The sequence below is a fragment of the Hemitrygon akajei genome, chromosome 15, assembly GCF_048418815.1.
Source record: "Hemitrygon akajei chromosome 15, sHemAka1.3, whole genome shotgun sequence".
In the NCBI taxonomy this organism is placed as follows: domain Eukaryota; kingdom Metazoa; phylum Chordata; class Chondrichthyes; order Myliobatiformes; family Dasyatidae; genus Hemitrygon; species Hemitrygon akajei.
In genome coordinates, this window is record NC_133138.1 from 26,246,324 (window position 1) to 26,263,601 (window position 17,278).

At 43.2% G+C, this 17,278-nt stretch overlaps 1 protein-coding gene across 1 annotated transcript in view; it reads left to right on the top strand.

The window, feature by feature from the left end:
- The window catches only part of LOC140739544 (melatonin receptor type 1A-like), a 36,080-nt gene that overhangs the window by 408 nt on the left and 18,394 nt on the right, over positions 1–17,278 (top strand). The window lies entirely within an intron of this gene.

Sequence of the window (17,278 nt, forward strand, 5' to 3'; positions counted from 1 at the left end):
CTCACCATTCTTCACTATCCACTCCACTCACTCACCAATCTTCACTACCCACTCCACTCACTCTCCATTCTTCCCTATCCACTCCACTCACTCACCAATCTTCACTATCCACTCCACACTCACCATTCTTCACTACCCACTCCACTCACTCTCCACTCCACTCACTCTCCATTCTTCATTATCCACTTTCCATTCTTCACTACCCACTCAACTCACTCTCCATTCTTCACTATCCACTCTCCATTCTTCCCTATCCACTCCACTCACTCACCAATCTTCACTATCCACTCCACTCACTCACCAATCTTCACTATCCACTCCACTCACTCACCATTCTTCACTACCCACTTCACTCACTCTCCATTCTTCACTATACACTCTCCATTCTTCCCTATCCACTCCACTCACTCACCATTCTTCACTATCCACTCCACTCACTCTCCATTCTTCACTACCCACTCCACTCACTCACCATTCTTCACTACCCATTCCACTCACTCTCCATTCTTCACTATCCACTCTCCATTCTTCCCTATCCACTCCACTCACTCACCAATCTTCACTCTCCACTCCACTCACTCTCCATTCTTCACTATCCACTCTCCATTCTTCCCTATCCACTCCACTCACTCACCAATATTCACTATCCACTCCACTCACTCACCATTCTTCACTACCCACTCCACTCACTCTCCATTCTTCATTATCCACTTTCCATTATTCACTACCCACTCCACTCACTCTCCATTCTTCACTATCCACTCTCCATTCTTCCCTATCCACTCCACTCACTCGCCATTCTTCACTATCCACTCCACTCACTCTCCATTCTTCACTACCCACTCCACTCACTCTCCATTCTTCACTATCCACTCTCCATTCTTCCCTATCCACTCCACTCACTCACCAATCTTCACTATCCACTCCACTCACTCACCATTCTTCACTACCCACTCCACTCACTCTCCATTCTTCACTATCCACTCTCCATTCTTCCCTATCCACTCCACTCACTCACCAATCTTCACTAACCACTCCACTCACTCACCAATCTTCACTATCCACTCCGCTCACTCTCCATTCTTCGTTATCCACTTTCCATTCTTCACTACCCACTCCACTCACTCTCCATTCTTCACTATCCACTCTCCATTCTTCCCTATCCACTCCACTCACTCACCAATCTTCACTATCCACTCCACTCACTCACCAATCTTCACTATCCACTCCACTCACTCTCCATTCTTCCCTACCCACTCCACTCACTCTCCATTCTTCACTATCCGCTCTCCATTCTTCCCTATCCACTTTCCAATCTTCACTATCCACTCCACTCACTCTCCATTCTTCACTATCCACTTTCCAATCTTCACTATCCACTCCACTCACTCACCATTCTTCACTACCCACTCCACTCACTCTCCATTCTTCCCTATCCACTCCACTCACTCACCAATCTTCACTATCCATCCACTCACTCTCCATTCTTCACTACCCACTCCACTCACTCTCCATTCTTCCCTACCCACTCCACTCACTCTCCATTCTTCACTATCCGCTCTCCATTCTTCCCTATCCACTCCACTCACTCTCCATTCTTCACTATCCACTTTCCATTCTTCCCTATCCACTCCACACACTTTCCATTCTTCACTATCCACACCACTCACTCTCCATTCTTCACTATCCTCTCTCCATTCTTCCCTATCCAGTCCATTCATTCTCCATTCTTCCCTATCCAGTCCATTCACTCTCCATTCTTCACTATCCACTCTGCTCACTCTCCATTCTTCCCTATCCACTCCACTCACTCTCTATTCTTCACTATCCACTCTCGATTCTTCCCTATCCACTCCACTCACTCACTATTCTTCCCTACTCAGGCCAGTCCACTCCATCCCCACAATGGCCTCATCCTTCCTTCCCTTCTCCTCTACCAGCCCCTCAACTTCATTTTGTACTCCCAGTTCTTCACTTACCTCCCCTTCAACTTCATTTCTCACCCACCCCATTACTCCCTCCCTTCCATCCAAAACTACTTACCTCCTCTTACTCCATAACTCCCTATCCTCTCCCATGCCTTTTATCAATGATGCATCATCTCCTTCCTCCTCTCTTTTCACTATGCCATCCCCTGACATCTCTTGTACTCTCTCCTCTCCACCTCACCTCCTAACTTTTTATTTCCCTTTTTGTCACCCTTCCTCTTGTTGCCACCCAATACACTCCACCTCTGAGACTTCCTTCTCTGCCATTCATGCTCTCCCTACTCTTTCCCATCTCCCACCTCATTCCTTTGCTCTTCATTCCTTCCAAATCTCTTCACCGCTATATTCCAACTCTTCCATTCCTCCATCTAATACCCACTTCCATTTCTCTACACAGCTTTGTACTCTCCTCCCTGCCTTGCCCTCTGTACCTCCTCCTCTCCTCCCGTTCCCTTAACCTTACTCCCAATTCTTCCCATTTATCCTACTATGATCTCCCACACCCCTCATCTCTTTATTCGCCACTGCCCTCCTCTCATTACCTTTCACTTCCCTCCATCTTTCTCCTCCTACGCCTCTCCATTATTTACTTCAACAGCGTGTTAGGCTCAAATCCTGTCATTGAGTAAATAAATCGATGCTCTTTTATTCTACTCCAGAGTGTTAAGAAGGAATTGGAAATGTGTGGAAAATGGTTGCTGCATTACCCTTAGATCACATTATACCAGAAACCAGTATTCCACAAGCAAAATGCAGATGCTGAAAATCAGAAATGAAGTCAAATAAAATGCTGAAAATGCTTTGCACGTTAGGCAGCAGTGTTCACATTTCAGGCTAGCACCTTAATATTGGAATGCTATTGAGTGATCATGGACCATAAGATCATAACATTTCAGCTATGTTATTTTATTTATTTATAACACTTGTGTATGTATATAATGCATTTTCAGTGTAAGCCGTACCATTCTCTCCACATTATTTCATCATGACCGCAATTTTCCTCCACGCGTGTTCCCTGAGCAGACAGTCTGCAGGAATTTTATACAGGTTTATGTTCCTCCTTGTGCACTTAGACCGCGGCCTTTCTCCACAGAGCCAATGGTACTGCTGATGAGACGTGCCAGTCAGCAACATTTGCGCATGAACATTGAGTCACAGAGCACAGAAACAGGTCCTTCAGCCTATATAGTCTTTGCCAAACTATGAATCTGCCTAATCCCATTGACCTGCACACAGATCATAGTCCTCCATGTCCCAATCCTAATTTTACTTATATATTAAAATCAAGCCTTCATCCAGCACTTCTGCTGGCAGTTCGTTCCAGACTCTCACCACCATCTGAGTGAAGAAACTCCCCCTCATGTTCCTCTTAAACTTTTCGGATTTTACACTTAACCCATGATCTCTGGTTCTAGTTCCACCCAACCTCAGTGGAAAAAGCCTGCTTGCATTTACCCTATCTCTACCTTCAGTACATGTTCTGGCATTCAGGCAGCAATATCTATATCTATATCTATAGATATATATATATATATATATATATATATATGTAATTTATTACTTGTTTATTCATTATTATTATTTTTAATATATTTACACAATTTGTCTTCTGCACATTGATGGTTCATCTTTGTGTGTCGTTTTTCACTGATTCCATTGTGTTTCTTTGTATCTACTGTGAATGCCTGCAAGAACATAAGTCTTAGGGTGGTATATGCTGAGGCTTTAGAAGGCATTGGTCAGACCACACAGAGTATTATGAGCAATTTTGGGCCCCTTTTCTAAGAAAGATTTGCTGGCATTGGATAGGGTCCAGAGGAGGTTCACGAGAATAATCTTTGGAATGTAAGGGTCAATGTATGAGGAATGTTTGGCAGCTCTGAGCTTGAACTCACTGGCATTTAGTAGAATGAGGGGGGATGTCATTGAAGCCCATCAAATATTGAAAACCCCAGACGGAGAGGATGTGTCCCATAATAGCCTTGGACCAAAGGGCACAGCCTCAGAATTAGAGGGACATCCATTTAGAAAAGAGATGAGGAGGAATTTCTTTAACCGGAAGGTAGAGAATCAATGGAATTCATTGACACAGACAGCTGTGGAGGCCAGGTCATTTGGAATATTTAAAGTGGATGTTGAAGGGTTCTTGATAAGTTAGGGTGTCAATGGTTATGGGGTTAAGAGGGTTAATAAGTAGCGGCACAGACTCGATGGACCTAATTCTGTTCCTGTGTCTCACTGTCTTATGGACATACATGTACTTTTATAATAAATTTACTTTGAACTCAGCATGCATCCCCGGGAATGGCTAGTAGAGAACAAAGTTACAAAGCAGTTTATAATGAACCTCAATAAAGACAACTGCATCTCTTTCTAGACCGTTTTGGGCAGCCACTTTTTAGAGAAATTCCTGGATGATGTTCTCATTCTCAGCATGGCTGAATTGTGGACAATGTTTGGTGGTGCCTAGATTCTCGCTACACATGAAGGACCTGAAATCGAGGGCACTTCTCATCACACATAATGCAAAGCCTTGGTCCAAGTCTGAATGTCGTTAGTGACTGGATTTTCTGTGAAATTACTTTGACAGGATTCAAGAGTATCATCTCTTTTTTCCCCATAGGGATTTAAGGATAATGCAATGCTGACCTCTACCCTATTGATTGATAGCCAAAGTGTTTTTCTCATTAAGATGCTTCAGAGGAAAGGTGGTGGGACAATGTGGTCAGTCGAATCGTTTGCATCACTGGGAACAGATGAAACCTCAGCATATGTTTGCATAACAAAGTTCTACACACACCACAATGTAGCCGCACACAAGGATACTCATTCAGCTGAGAGCCACTTTGGGTATAATATATATTTCTTTCATTTAGTCTAGAGATTTGTACATAACATCTCAAGTCAAGTCAAGTCAAGTCACTTTTTATTGTTGTTTCGACCATAACTGTTGCTACAGTACACAGTAAAAACGAGACAACGTTTTTCAGGACCGTGGCACTACATGAAACAATACAAAAACTACACTGAACGACGTAAACCAACACAAAAACTACTCTAGACTACAGACCTACCCAGGACTGCATAAAGTGCACAAAACAGTGCAGGCATTACAATAAATAATAAACAAGACAATAGGCACAGTAGAGGGCAGTAAGTTGATACCAGTCCAGAATCTGGGTATTGAGGAGTCTGATAGCTTGGGGGAAGAAATTGTTATCAAAGTCTGGTCGTGAGAGCTCGAATGTTTCGGTGCCTTTTCCCAGATGGCAGGAGGGAAAAGAATTTGTAAAAGGGGTGCATGGGGTCCTTCATAATGCTAACACAAGGAAATCTGCAGATGCTGGAAATTCAAGCAACACACACAAAATGCTGGTGGAACACAACTGTCCAGGCAGCATCTGTAGGGAGAAGTACAGTAAACATTTCGGGCCGAGACCCTTCATCAGGACTAACTGAAAGAAAAGATAGTAAGAGATTTGAAAGTAGGAGGGAAGAGGGAAATCTGAAATGATAGGAGAAGACAGGAGGGAGAGGGTTGAACCTAAGAGCTGGTAAGGTGATCGGCAAAAGGGATACACAGCTGGAGAAGGGAAAGGATCATGGGATGGGAGGCCTAGGGAGAAAGAAATGGGAAGGGGAGCACCAGAGGGAGATGGAGAACAGGCAAGGAGTGATTGTGAGAAGGGCAGAGAGAGAAAAAAAGGAGAGAGAAAAAGGGGGGGGGGTGAAGGAAGGAATGAATAAATAAATAAATACATAAATAAATAGATAGATAGATAGATAGATCGATAGATAGATAGATAAGGGGGGTAAGAAGGGGAGGAGGGGCATTAGCAGAAGTTAGAGAAATCAATGTTCATGCCATCAGGTTGGAGGTTACCCAGACGGAATATCAGGTGTTGTTCCTCCAACCTGAGTGTGGATTCATCTTGACAGTAGAGGAGGCCATGGATAGACATATCAGAATGGGAATGGGACGTGGAATTAAAATGTGTGGCCACTGGAAGATCCTGCTTTCTCTGGTGGACAGAGTGTAGGTGTTCAGCAAAATGGTCTCCCAGTCTGTGTCGGGTCTCACCAATATATAAAAGGCCACACCGGGAGCACCGGACGCAGTATACCACACCAGCTGACTCACAGGTGAAGTGTGGCCTCACCTGGAAGGACTGACTGGGGCCCTGAGTGGTGGTGAGGGAGGAAGTGTAAGGGCAGGTGTAGCACTTGTTCTGCTTACAAGGATAAGTGCCAGGAGGGAGATCGGTGGGAAGGGATGGGGGAGACGAACGGACAGGGAGTCACATAGGGAGCGATCCCTGCGGAAAGCAGAAAGGAGTGGGGAGGGAAAGGCGTGCTTGGCAGTGGGATCTCGTTGGAGGTGGCGGAAGTTACGGAGAATTATAAACACGTACAATGAGAATTAAATTAATTATATTAATTACGGAGAATTATATGTTGGACCCGGAGGCTGGTGGGGTGGTAGGTGAGGACAAGGGGAAGCCTATCCTGAGTGGGGTGGCGGGTGGATGGGGTGAGGGAAGATGTGCGGGAAATGGGAGAGATGCGTTTGAGAGCAGAGTTGATGGTGAACGAAGGGAAGCTCCTTTCCTTAAAAAAGGAAGACATCTCCTTCATCCTGGAATGAAATGCCTCACCCTGAGAGCAGATGTGGTGGAGACGGAGGAATTGAGAGAAAGGGATGGTATTTTCTCAGACAGTGCTTACTTGCAATTTTCAATTATCTGAAACAGAAATACCACAGAAGTTATTAACTTCAAACTTTCTGCGTAATCACTCGAATGCACGTGCATATAATGAGAGCTGTATAACTCATCTCCTTCTACCTTAGGCCACGAACCTATCAATCACCCCTGCTGTGAACCACTTTCTGGAGGTCCAAGACGCCAACTTCTACAAAGAAGGGATCTGTATGCTCCATGACCACTGGACTAAGTGTGTAAATGTATGAGCGGACTGTGTTGAAAAATAAATGTGCTGTTTTCTAAAATTGACTCCTTCTACCTTAGGCCACAAACTTATCAATCACCCCTCGTATATATAGCTAGGGCACCTAGGACTTTTGTACAGTACTGTAGTAATTTTATGTATCACACTGTATTGCTGCCATAAAAAACAAATTTCAAGAGCTATATGAGTGATGATAAACCTGATTCTGATATGGGCCTCTAATGTGGACTGAGAGTAGTCAGGGGGAAGAGTGAGGGGAATCATAGTAGGGGAAAAAGGGAAGGGAGTGGGAAACAGCAGAGACACATTCTGTAATGATCAATAAACGAAAACCCAAACCATGGCAACCCCACCCCTGGCACTCCTCTACTACCTCCCCACACCCCTCCCATGTCACTTCACCCTTGCCATTCCCAACACCCTTTGGTTCTGCCAGATTTACAAACTCGCTCTCTGCTCCACGTTGACAAATACAGTACTGTGCAAAAGTCTCAGGCATCCTACATACATATATATATATGTTCCTAAGACTTTTACACAGAACTATAGTTTCATGAAAAATTTTGTCATGATATATTGGAATTGTGACAATTGTTTGCTGGCACCTCAACCATCTTGTATTACGCAGAAGGCAATACAGTCAACAGAAGATTTCCATTTCACCCCCACCTTCTCCCCATAACCCTGCCCGTACTCCCCCCTCTGATTGTTATCCCGTAATGACTGCATATTAACGTCAGCTATTATCACCGCACTTCTGTCATTCATCGATGAGATCTGTGCTTCAGTGTATCTGGCAGAGAGCCCAAAATCCGAGTCATTTGGAAACTTATCAGTGAATGTGCAATTAATCTGGTTTCTCAGTCAAAATGAGTTACCTTGACTCTGGTCATAAGGAGATATTGGCATTTGATTAAGAATCAGTTGTTGAGAGCAAGGGAAATGGTTGCCAACAATCCTTGGTGACTGCAGCAATCTGATTCTCTTTAATGTCCGAGAAGTCTCAGTACAATCAGTGATGCTGAATATGAGTAAAAGAGTAAAACTTGGCTGTGGAGGCCAAGTCATTGGGTATATTGCAAGCAGACGTTGGTAGGTTCACTATTAGTGCTTCAAACGTTACAGGGAGAAGACAGGAGAATGGGGTTGAGAAGGATAATAAATCAGCCATGATAAAATGGTGGAGCAGACATGATAGGCTGAATGGCCTAATTCTGCTTTTATGTCTTATGCTATGTATAGGAATTTATCATTTGGTGGGCTATTGGGTAAATGTTTAGGAGTAAGGGAGCTCTTTTGCTGTTCTGTCAGTGTTGGTGGGTTGGGGGGAAGAGAGAGTGTTCTGGTGGAGGGAGTGCGAAACACCAGAGACACATTCTGTAATGATCAATAAACCAAAATAGTGCAGGACATCAGTAAATTGGAGAGATACATGCGAGGTTCCATCGGGAGAATTAAATGAAATTGATGAGTTATGGGTGGGTGCAGGAGGCAACAACAATTCAGGCATCAATGTAGTGGAGGTGTTATATATGCACTGTGGAAGAATGCAGTAGCATGATTAAATGTTTTTACTGAGTCAGGTTAGTAATGGTGCACAGTGATAACAACGTACAGTGTGGGAGCAGTGAACCAGGAGCACTGAGATGAAAAGCAAGGCCTGCGTGAAAAGAGAGAGCCCTCCATGCATAGGAAGCCCAATCGATTCACTGTGCAATCACACTTGGTGTATTCTCCCAATTGATCCAATATGGTTCAGGAGGAAGATTAGAGAGTGGTACTCTCTACCACTCTGGTAGAGGGGAGGTTTGGAGCATGGATAGCCAATGAATTGGTAGGTGCAGCAAGGGCCCATAGCTACACCTTTGATTGGTAGAAAGTGGGAGGAATCAAAAGGGACATTGTTCTGAGTAAGCTCACATTCTGCCAGGTGGAGGAGACTGTTAGGAGAGGGGATTGAGTTGATCTATGTCCTAGAAAGAATGGGAGAGCCTAAATACTTTCCTGATTGGGGACGGAAGTGTATAGGGACCGGACAGCTGTGGAGAAGATGAGGTGCTGGGGACAGAGGAATTGAAGGTTGTTAAAATGCTGGAGAGTATGAGAGGTGTCCCAAATGTCGGTGGGAAGGGAATGGACTGGGGCACCAAAATAGAGCTAAGGGATCAGAAGGTAGGTTTCAGAAATTCTCGGTCAAAAGTCTATCTAAGTCATGTTACATGTTTTACCAGTCTATTGTTGCCGGTACCACCTTCTGTGTGGTGGAGTGCTGGGGCAACGGCATCTACACGGGTGATGCCAACAGGCTCAATAAACTGATTAGAAAGTCCGGCTCTGTTATAGGAGTCAAGTTGGACACACTGGAGGCAGTGGTAGAACAAAGGACCTTATGGAAAATCCAGGCACTTCTGGACTATGTTTCTCATCTTCTACCTACCACCTTGACATGTCAGAATGTTGATGGGATATGGAATTAAAATGGGTGGACACTGGGAGATCAAGCTTTTTCTGGTGGCTGGAATGTAGGTACTTAGCAAAGCGCTCTCCAAATCTACGTCTGGTCTCACTGATATACAGGAGGACACACCAAGAGCACTGGATACAGTAGTTGACTTCAACGGACTCAGAGGTGAAGTGTCACTTCACCTGGAAGGACTGTTTGGAGCCCTGAATGGTAGTAAGGAAGGCGGTGTAGGGGCATTTGTTCCAGTTGCAAGGATAAGTGCCAGGAGTGAGATCAGTGGGGAGGCACAAATGGATGAGGGAGTCATGTAGGGAGTGATCCCTGTGGAAAGTAGAAAGCGGGGGGAAGGGAAAGCTATGCTTGGTGCAGGGATAAAATTGTCATTAGTTCATAATAGTTATCGATGGAGGAATTTATCCAGTGAAAGCTGCCGCGTTCTTGTGATTGGCTGTAAGTGAACCAAATCAACTTAATGCAGTGTGCTTACATAAAATGCTTTCAATGATTGCATCCTCCTAATCTTCATTTTCACTGGAACATTCAAGATACTCAACATTCAACATTCAAGTTCTTCATAGTTCCTAGCCTGAAGTCATTAAATAGTTTAACTTTCATTTCTGGCGTTTCTGGCATCTCCAAGTATGAATGCCTGAAACCACACTGACCAAGCAAGCTCTGAATTGCCTTACTGGTTATTTCTCACCAACTATCAGAGAGAAAAATCATTGCTTTTGTTTAAACACAAACACATGCAACTGACGCTATTTCAAAACTGTTTGCTCTAAGCATGGCATAGTGTGTCACGGCCACACAATTATGTGCAGCACATGCTAGTTAGACACTATCCAGCAGCAGTCTCCTTTCTCAATTAAGCAGCATAGAGTCCCAAATAATACCAGCTATTTTCTTGATTTAGTTTTTGTTCTTTAAGAATTATCCCAAATAAGTGGCTGGCCCAATTAATTGATGGCCTGATTAACTGATGGCCCAAGTAACCGGAATCCACTGTATAAAATACACTACACTTACTTGCCATTGTAACTTCAGCAGCCTGTGACCATAAAGAAAACGAGGATTTCAGGCACATGGAATACCAGCATTAGCAAATTCCTCCCCGGATGACACAAAATCTGACTTGGAATTTTATTGCCATTGCTTCAGTGTCACTGGGACTAACACCCATCCCACAACTCAATGAGATTACCTTTCCTGGAAAACACTCTCACAACATATCCAGCAAGGCCAAATGCCAATGGCAGTTCAAGAATGTGACTCCATTGCTCCTCCTCAAGGACAATTACTGCTGAACAATAACTGATTATCTTGTGAGAGGCAGCTCAATTCTTGCAATGAATAAATGAAACACAAACTTGCTTTCCTTTTAGAACTACCTTTTATTTTTATTCCAGGTCTTCAGGGCCCAACATATTGATGCAAATACAAAGAAAGCACAGCAGCAGCTATATTTCATTAGGAGTTTGAGGAGACTTAGCGTGTCACCAAAGACGCCTGCCAAATTGTTAAGTCGTATCACCATCTGGTGTGGTGGGGCCACAGCACAGGATCGGAAAAAGCTGCAGAAAGCTCCATCGTGGGCACTAGCCTCCAAGTATTGAGAAGAGGTGATGCCTCAAAAAGGCAGTATCCATCATTAAGGACCCCCATCACCCAGGGCACCTTCTTCTCATTACTACCATCAAGGAGGAGGTACAGGAGCATGAAAACACACACTCAACATTTCAGGAACAGCTTCTACCCTTCTGCCATTAGATTTCTAAATGGACATTGAACCCAACCAGACAACATCACTTTTTTTTTGCTTTCTTTTTGGGCTACTTCTTTAATTTAATTTTTAACATTTTTTTTATTGTACTTTATCATTTTGAAGAGATTATTGAGTATTGCAAAGTAGCGCTGCCGCAAAACAACAAAATTCACCACATGTGCCAATGATATTAAACCTAGTTCTGATTCTGATTCTGAAGTATATTTGTCACAGAGTGGAACAATGCCTTTTGCTTCACAGAGTTCAAAGTTCACCCCGTTCTTATAATGGCTGCCCTTTAGCCATTTTAAATTAATATCCTTTTCTTATGTTATATCCCCTATTTCTGTACTCATGACTTCTGTGTCATTATTTTCCACTAACTTTCCCATTTGTATGAAAATGTTTAACCTGGAATTGCTTTTTGGTTATTATTTTAGCATGATGTTCTCCTGTTTTGGGTTGCATTGTGAACGTGATGACTCATTCTCTTTTAAATTCACTTCATTATTTAAATATTGTGATTGGATCACTTAACCTCTTAACTTTAAGACATATATTTTAAATTTAGTTCACTCATGATCCAATTTATCCTATCTCAGTAATTTGCTACTTTTTTTTCCAAACTAGAACAGGGTGAAAAAGGGACATCTAAAAATCTATTTTATTTTCTCTTTACACAAGTAAAATAGTCAAAAGTTTTCACATTGTTGGTAATCTCATTTGTTACCATGCAGACTGAACAATGAGCAATGTAATACAGTCCTAACGAAGGGTCTCAGCTTGAAATGTTGACTGTTTATTCATTTCCATAGATGCTGTCTGACCTGTTGATTTCCTCCAGCATTTTGTGTGTGTTGCACAGGCTTATCTCGATTATTAGGTAGAGCTAGTCAGACCTTCCACCTCCCCCTGCCCCCCCCCCCCCCCCCAGGAGAGATGGTAACTTGTTTGCACTCCATTTCAAGAAAGAAGATGTGTGAAAGTGGCACAGTGGTGTAGTGGTTAGCGCAGTTACCGATCGGGGTTTGATTCTTACCACTGTTTATAAGAGGTTTGTACGTTCTCCCTATTTCTGTGTGGGTTTCCTCCTGGTGCTTCAGTTCCCTCCCACATTCACAAGATATACAGGTTAGTAAGTTGTAGGTAGGCCCTGTTGGCATCAGAAGCATTTTGACACTTGCGGCCTGTCCCCCTTAAAATCTGTGGATGAAAAACTTTTGCATTTCACTGTGTGTTTCCATGTTTCAATGTGCATGTGACAAATAAAGCTAATCTTTATGTTCATGCATGACAAATGTGAGGAAATCTGCAGCTTTTGGACATCCAAGCAACACACATAAAATGCCAGAGGAACTCAGCAGGCTAGGCAGTATCTATGGAAAAGAGCACAGTTGACGTTTCAGGCCAAAACCTTTCCTCCAGCATTTTGTGTGTGGTTGTGCAGGAATTACTTTCCTTTGAGTGGCCATTGCACACCAGCTAATATACAGCCTTGTTAGAACAACATCCTGGACCAATGACACAGAGATCGCAGGCAATTGAAGATTAGGCACTGTTGGACAGACTCTCACTTACGTAAGAAAAAGGAACGTGACAAGACTACCTGGCCCACTCAAGTCTTTCCCCTACCCTGACCACAATGCAATGTAAGCATAGCTGGTCTACTCCGGTGCTCATCTCTGTGCAGGTTCCACTGACCTGAATACCCTGACCTTTCAAACATTTACCCTCCTCCTCTTTAAGTACCTCCAGCAATCTATCCTCCACAGCCCTCCACCTCTGCAAGGGATGATGCAGAAATGATTCACAAGGCTGTTGCCAGGACTGGAGGGTTGAAATGAGGAGAGAGTGGAAGAGTGGGATTGTTTTCCATGAAGCAAAAGAGGCTGAGGGGTAACCTTACAGTAGGTTATAAAATCACAAGGGGCATCAATAAGGTGGATGGTGATGGCCTTTTTCCCAGGGTAGCAAAGTCTAAAACTAGACAATGTAGGCTGAAGATTAGAGGGAAAAGATTTAAAGGGGTGTTAAGAAGCTATTGGTGAGTGTGTGGAACAGTGGGTACAACTGCAACATTAATAAAACTTGGACAGGTCCACGGATAAGGAAGTTTCAGAGAACTATTTGAACCAAATGCAGGCAAATGAGACTACCTCAGGAAAGCACTTCGGTTAGCATCGTTTATGTTGTCATTACTTCCCAAGTTTTGGATTGCCTCCACTGTTGGTTTATCCTTCCTTAAATGTGTCGACTTTTGGAATACACACAGACACTGTCTGGCCAACCCAACTCCAAACAAGGATATCATCAATGGATCTTTCCTCGTGTTCCTGGAGATGCTTAGTATGGCTCACCTTGTGACAATATTTACAGGGTATTTGGCAATAATGCTTCACTTGCTATTAATATATTGAATCAATGCTTGCAAATTAGTCCCATTTTAAATCACATCATGAGCTAGAAAGAATTACATTTTAAAATTTATTTTATTTAGAGACAGGGTAACAGCCACTTCTGGCCGAATAATCCCGTGCTGCCCAATTACATCCATGTGACCAATTAACCTGTACATCCTTAGAATGTCAGTATTTGTCCAGTAAATTTATCTTAACATGGGGTCTTATGTTTCTAAATATGCTACACATTGTCCAGTTTATAAGAAAAGCACTGAAAAGCTTTCACAAATTGGATAAAGATCTCTAGTTCGTTTTTGGGAGAACATTTTCAGTCAGGGTAAACTAAACTGGATGAAGATAAAAACTCACAGTGTAATAAGGAAGATGTTTCGTGAATAAGTGAAAGCTGTCAGATATTTTGGATTTCATGGACTTCTTTAAACTGTTTCTCTATGCACTTCAAAAGGCAAATTTTGCCGTCAGTCCCTTTGAGGTAAAAGAAAGGGAACAGAATGCTAATGACCCAGCACTCTCTTTTGCCTTCCTGTCCTTTCAAGTTTGTTCAGCTAATCTGTAGTTTGATCATAGACTCAATAGTAGGTTATTTCCATCAATAACTGTCATCATTTCTCCAAGAACCTCAATTGACAAATAATAACTTAGCATCTTGACAGCAAGGTTAGATTAATTTGCACTAATTATGAAAAAAAAATTCACATTATTTATCCTTGTCGGCTCCTCCATTAACACAAATGCTAGTCAAACGTCAAATGATGAAAATTATCAGATAATGCAGCTAAGTCTAGAAATAATCCTCTGATTCTTTCTTCCATTACAGCTGATGAGGCAAATATTTGAGACTGATTGTGAATGCTTTCAAAAATGTTCCACTATAATATTTGTTCTTCTGTTGTATATGATGTTGCAAAGTTTAAAGAAATCCTAAGATATGTTACAAATCAGTTTGCCCTATCTTATGCCATAAGTCCATATGACATTGGAGCTGAATTAGGGCATTCAGCCCTTTGAGTTTACTGTGGGCCATTCCATCATGGTTGATCTATTATCTACTATCTCTCAACCCCATTCTCTGCTTTCTCCTTGTAACTTTTGACAGCTTTACTAATCAAGAACCCATTTTAAGAATACCTGATGACTTAACCTCTACAACTGTCGGTGGCAATGAATTCCACAGATTCACCACCCTATGGATAAAGAAATTCCTCCTCATCTGTGTCCTAAAGGGACACCCTTCTATTCTGAGGCTTTGCCCTCTGTCCTATACTCTCCCACTATTGGAAACAACCTCTCCATGTCCCCTCTGTCTAGGCTTTCCAATATTCAGTAGGCATTGACTTGGCCTCCACAGCTGTCTGTTTTTCTTTTTAAATGCGGAGCCATAGCTTGTACACCGACCATGAAGGTATAGCCTTTACTCCGCTGAATCATTGATATCCTCCAGTGAGAGCAATCCTAGTTTCCTCCCCAGTTTTTCAATACAATGGGAGTAGATTGATTACAGACAAAAATAGAAAGAACCCTTTTCCATAGATGCTGCCTGGCCTGCCGAGGTCCTCCAGCATTCTGTGAGTGTTATTATAGAAAGAAGTTACTCCTTTCTCACTACTGTCCTTCTCCTCTTTATACTGGTCATCTCACCTCACCGGTCTCAGTCCTTTTATTTATGAAATTTTATTCATTTGCTGCAACACACAGCTGTAACTATATAAAAATCAGGGCTGCATAAACTATTTGCAGTTTCAAATTAAAGTGCAATCATTGCTGACACACTGTTTACCACAGAAAGGCCCGCTGTTCTCAGAAATCCCCTGCACTTCTTGCTCTGCAGGTTGCTGCTCGTTTTAGATCCAACCCTTGTGTGCTTATTAGATTTTAAGGACATTCGGGAAACACATTATAAAATAAGCCGAATGGGCTTCTTCCTCCTCTGTTACGTTTCACAACCGAACAACTGATAGAATAGGGTCATACATCACCAAACGTGAATGGATTTGACCAAGATGTGGGCTTTGGTCTGGTCCTTAGACAACACTGTGAGTACTAGTCCCAAGTGTGAGGAAAGAATGTATGTTATGCGGTATGTTAGCATAGCAGATAGTGCAGTGCTTTACAGCACTAACTGTAAGATTAGGGCTCAATTCCCATCACTGCTTGTAAGGAGTTTGTATGTACTTCTTGTTACTGTGTGGGCTTCCTCTAGGTGCTTGAGTTCCCTCTCACATTCCAAAAGAGGTACAGTATGGTTAGAGTTAGTGAGTTGTGAGGGGCAGGCTCTGTTGGCGCCCGATGCGGAGCAATACTTACAGGCAGTCCCCAGCGCAATGTCGCGCATGTCTGTCCTCACCCCATCCTCCTGCCACCCCACCAGCCTTCGCATCCAGCACAATATTCTCCATAACTTCCGCCACCTCCAGTGGAATCCCACCACCAAGTACATCTTTCCCTCCCCCTACTTTCTGCTTTCCGCGGGGATCACTCCCTACGTGACTCCCTTGTCCAATCATCTCTCCCCAGTGATCTCCCTCCCGGCACTTACCTTCGCAAGTGGAACAAGGGCTACATCTGCCCCTGCACCTCCTCCCTCACTATTATTCGGGGCTCCAAACATTCCTTCCGGGTGAGGTGACATTTCACTTCTTAGTCTGTTGGGGTCATCAATTGTATCTGGAGCTCCTGGTGTAGCCTCTCGAATATTGCAGACCACTTTGCCGAACACCTACACTCCATCTACAACAAAAAATGGGATCTCCCAGTTGAGATCCCATCTTATATCTACTTCCCATTCCCATTCCAACGTGTCCATCCATGCCCTCCTCTACTGTTGCGATGAGGCCACATTCAAGTTGGAGGAGAAACAGCTTACTTTCCATCTGGGTACCCTCCAACCTGATGGCATGACCATCGATTTCTTGAACTTAAGATAATGCCCTCACCCTTCTCTATTCCCCATTCCCATTTCCCTCTCTCACCTTATCTCCTTGCCTGCTCATCACCTTCCTTTGGTGCTCCTCCCACTTTTTTCTTTCTTCTATGGCCTTCTGTGCTCTCCTATGAGATTCCCCCTTCTCCAACCCTGTATCTCTTTCACCAATCTATTTCCCAGCTCTTTACTTCACCCCTTCCCCACCTCCCGGTTTCACCTATCACCTTATGCTTCTCCCTCCCTTCCCTCCCCCTTTTTACTCTGCCTCCTCATCTCTTTTTCTCCAGTACAGCTAAAGAGTGTCACCCCAAAACATCAGCTGTACTCTTTTCCATAGATGCTGCCTGGGCTGCTGTTCCTCCAGCATTTTGTGTGCGGCCTCAGGATGTGTTGATCATTGAGGTATTTTTCTGTGTGTTTCGATGTTTTGATGTACATGTGACAAATGAAACTAATCTTCTCTTAAATCTTACTTTATCTCACATATTCATCAAGGACAACCAAGGACTGTTCACACCACCAAGGACAAATTTTTGTATTGATGAGTTTGAAAGGGAAGTACAAGGAGAGAAGCAAAGTTAAAGTTTCCTGCTCTGTGGACAGAGATATTTTTCTCATTCTCCACAGCCCTAGGAATTGCAGGACCCCAGTGTTACATGGCATTTAGAGATTAAGCCAATAAATTACTGATTTCTCAGAAACGGCACGTTAATACCAACACATAAACTCGTGATTCTACAGATACTGGAA